Source organism: Myotis brandtii, unplaced genomic scaffold (genome assembly GCF_000412655.1).
Source record: "Myotis brandtii unplaced genomic scaffold, ASM41265v1 scaffold405, whole genome shotgun sequence".
NCBI classification, from domain to species: domain Eukaryota; kingdom Metazoa; phylum Chordata; class Mammalia; order Chiroptera; family Vespertilionidae; genus Myotis; species Myotis brandtii.
In genome coordinates, this window is record NW_005365553.1 from 2,052,807 (window position 1) to 2,057,326 (window position 4,520).

Consider the following 4,520-nt stretch of genomic DNA (forward strand, 5'->3'; position numbering starts at 1 on the left):
TTTTTATTCCACTAAAAAAATCTGTATATTTCAATAAGTCATAAAGTAGTTACTGATCATTGACCAGGTAGTCACTGTGCTTAATGTATGTGTGCTTATGTGTGTGGATAAATACTAATGGTTTTTGAATGCATATATATGCAAAAATTATAAACTGAACTTGTCAATGGATAATCAGTGTAAAAGTTAGAACTTGAGCCCTGCTTTTGGAGGAAATGGGTAGGGAAGTAAAGAGACAGCAAGATCCTCAATATTTGGATAGGGACCATCACACAGTGAAAAAACTTTGCCCTGACAAAGAGCTAATATACAAAGTATTCCCACTGTCAACTTAGTAAACCAACTTGGTCATCAAGGCACCAAAGAAGAGTTTTGATTAATTGTAACATCCTGGAATATTGGTAAATTGGTTTCAGACTGATGTTTCTCTTAAAGCTGGAATCATCCCCAGAACAATATGTATGAAAGCAATGAAATCTGGCTAGTTGAATGGTATCTCAGCTGTCCCGAAAAAGTTAATGCCAATATCAGAGTACAAAAACAATGATCATATGGCTGCTATTATTACTACTAGTAATAAACCTGGTGAGTTTATATTGAGTTTTAATGAACAGAGATTTTTATTGCCCAGCATCCAACTCAGTAACTTCAATTTCTGGGTGGACATTACTACTGTGTTGCCACTGGCTATTGAGGTTGACATAAAAAATAAACATGGTTAGTTGAATCTTAACTATAAGGCTTCGGTTCTCAACCTGTGGGCCGCAAACAATGAAAATACATCCTGCATATCAGATATTTACATTACAATTCATAACAGTAGCAAAATTACAGTTATGAAGTAGCAACGAAAATAATTTTATGGTTGGGGGTCACCACAACATGAGGAACTGTATTAAAGGGTCACGGCATTAGGAAGGTTGGGAACCACTGCTTTAGACAAAAAAAAAACTATTATGGAACTTTCATGGTTATTCCAGAGAAGGAGAGAGAGAGAGAGAGAGAGAGAGAGAGAGAGAGAGAGAGAGAGAGGAGAGAGGAAGAGAGAAGGGTTGGACACCATGACAGGGGATAGAACCCTCAACATTTTGGTGTATGGGATGACATTCCAACCAACTGAGCCACACCAGCCAGGGCTTATTATGGAACTTATGCAACAAATATTAAGTCCTGAAGTCTGATTCACCTCTAATTGATTAAATCTGTCAATGTGTATAAGATGTAGTAAAGACGGGGCCGGGGGATGTAGAAGTGTATCTGGGACAAGCTTCATCCTGTTTCTTTTATATCCACTGTAAGGGGCAATTTTGAAAAACTTTTTATTATGGATAATTTAAAACATATGTATACCTAGGTAGAAGAGTAAAAATGTATTCTCATAAACCCATCAAAACTTCAATAATTATCAATACTTTGCAACTCCTGTTTCATCTGTGTGTCTATCCACACCCTCTCTCTCCCTAAAGGATTATGTTGAAGTAAATCTTGAGTTCATTTCCAGTATGTACTGATGACTGATCTTGAAGGCAATTGACTAGAAGACATTCAAATTATTATAGACTATGGCAGCCTGAAAAATACTACGGAAGATGAAATTTGAAGTTTCTAAGCCAAACTGAGTAGCCCAACCACCCTAATAGGTTGAGATAAAAATTACTCTTAATTTTTGTAGGGAGGACTTCCTCTGCTCTTCACAGGAAAACTTCATCTACCTCGGGAGGAAAAGATTGTGCCAATGAAGCTTATGAGCTGATGGCCAGTGGAGGGTGGAGGATTCTGACAAAACACACTAGCAGGGGCAGATCACCCACCCATCTGTATCACATCCAGGATCCACCAGAGGTCAGGGAAGGGGATGCAAATTCTGACTATCAAGTTTTGGTGGAAGGAGAGCCTGAGATGAAGTAGATGATTCTAATGAGGAGTTTTCTGCTAACTCAATACAGATAAGGAAAGTGATGTCCATGGAAAGGTGATTAAGTGGGGCAAAGAGACTACAGTGAGCTGCCTCAGGCACTGAGGGGAACTCAGCTACCTACTCCTGTATGCAATAGGTAACAAATATATATTTTGTTGCTATGAAGACAAGCTTTTGCCATAGGTAAGTAGCCTAATCACAGTTTTCAAGTACCATATAAGTTAAAATTTTTCATTTGATATTTAACTCATAGTTTCCATTGGCTTTTAATATTATGGATGATTTTTACCTATTTTATCTTCTATAAATTTATATTTGTGCATTTTACTTTAGGTTTTAGATCAATTTTGAGCTAATTTTTGTGAAAGGTCTAAGGTTCTAATGTAGATTCTTTTTTCTTTGAATGTAGTTGTCCAGTTGTTCTAGCACCATTTGTTGAAAAGATTATCTTTTCTCTATTGAATTGCCTTTGTTCCTAGACAAAGATCATTCAAAAACTATATTTATGTGGTTCTATTTCTGAACTTTCTATTCTGTTCGTTTTAGTTATTTGTCAGGTTTTTTTTTGCTAAGACCACACTATTTTGATCATCATAGCTTTATATTAAGTCTTAAAATCAGGTAGTGTCAATCTCCTGATTTTATTCTTCTTCAGTATTGTGTTGGCTATTCTGAGTGTTTGTCTTTCATATAAACTTTTGAATACAGTTGACCCTTAAACAATACAAATTTGAACTGCGTGAGTCCACTTATACACAATTTTTTTTCAGTAAATATGTACGGTACTGCAAATTTATCTTTTCTTAAAAACTTTCTTTTCTATAACTCACCTTATTGTAGGAATACAGCATATAATAAAAATAACATACAAAATAAGTGTTAATTAACTGTTTATGTTATTGGTAAGACTTCAGCTCAAGAGTAGGCTATTAGTGGTTAAGCTTTTAGGGAGTCAAAAGTTATACCTGGGTTTTTTACCTTGTGAGGGTTTTTTAAAAATATTTTTATTGATTTTTTACAGAGAGGAGGGGAGAGGGATAGAGAGCTAGAAACACCGATGAGAGAGAAACATCAATCAGCTGCCTCCTGCACACCCCCCACAAGGGATGTGCCCACAACCAAGGTACATGCCCTTGACCGGAATTGAACCTGGGACCCTTCAGTCTGCAGGCCAACGCTCTATCCACTGAGCCAACCGGTTAGGGCGACCTTGTGATTTTTTATCAGCATCCCTAACCCCTGTGTTGCTCAAGGACAAACTGTAGTGTGTTGATATTTACAAAATAATCTGGTTGGCATTGCATTGAATCTGGATATCAGTTTGGGAAAACTGATATCTTAATAATGTCATCTTATTTTCCTGAAATGGAATATATCTTAACTTATTTACATCTTTCATCAAAGTTTTATAGCAACTGAAATGGCAGAATGACCAGAATGACCAGAGACCAGAACCATCATAGCCCCTCGCCCAGGCTGGCCCCATCCCCCAGTAAGCGGTAAGGGACAATCGGGCAGGCAGGCGAGTGGTTAGGGGAAATCAGGCAGGCAGGCAAGTGGTTAGAAGTGATCAAGCAGGCAGGCGAGCAGTTAGGGGTGATCAGGCAGGCAGGCGATCGTTTAGGAGCAATCAGGCAGGCAGGTAGAGCCCTGTGATCAATTGATGCAAAGAGGGAGACCCAGGCCACCCACCACAGCCTCGGTGGCTACGATGGGAGGCACTGGCAGCAGTGGAAACTGCAGGGTGGGGCTGGTGCCACGGCAGATCCTGAACAGGCACAGTGCCTGAAGCTTGGCCTAGGCTCTGAGGTCGCCACCTCTGCCCGCAGCTTCTCACGGCTGGACTGCCACTCCTCCTGCTATGATGCCTGGGCAGATCCGGGACCCTTCCATGACCGTGCGCTCTTTGTCAGGGCTTGGACCCCTGACCAGATTTCCCAGTTTGGCCCTGACTGCAGAGGAGCTGAAATATGCTGACATCCACAACATTGGGGCCATGATCGCCCCTTTGCACTTCCTGGAGGTGAAACTGGGCAAGAGGCCTCAACCTGTGAAAAGTGAGCTAGATGAGGAAGAGGAACGGAGGAAAAGAACAAAGTGGTGGCAGCCCGATGCCAGAACAAGAAGAAGGAGCGGAAGGAGTTTCTGCAGCGGGAATCTGAGTGGCTGGAGCTCATGAATGCGGAGCTGAAAACCCAGATGGAGGAGCTGAAGCAGGAGTGGCAGCAGCTCATCCTGATGCTCAGCCAGCATCGCCCCACCTGCATCGTCAGGACCAACAGTGGTAAGACCCACAAGTCAGAAGGCAGCTCACTGCTGGAGCAGCTGGAGAAGAAGTTACCATGGGCTGGGAGGAGGAAGAGGAGGAGGAGGAGGAGGGTCCCAGAGGGCTCTTCCTTTGCTGCGTGAAAAACTCTTCAATGAGGCTCAGCACAGCCAGCATCAGCCGGGCTTTTTTGTGAAACTCAGATCAGCCACACCAGGGGAAGAAACCCAGGCTGATGAAACCCAGGACCAAGTGCTGAGACCAAAGTAGTCCTCAGGTGGGGGGCTGTTCTGCCTGGGGCCAGGCTTGCAGGAGGCAGGACAGAGGCTCTGGGCC

At 42.0% G+C, this 4,520-nt stretch overlaps 1 pseudogene; it reads left to right on the forward strand.

The window, feature by feature from the left end:
• The first annotated feature begins 3,764 nt into the window (after nucleotides 1-3,764).
• Nucleotides 3,765-4,327, forward strand: LOC102247762 (annotated as a pseudogene).
• The last annotated feature ends 193 nt before the right edge of the window (nucleotides 4,328-4,520 follow it).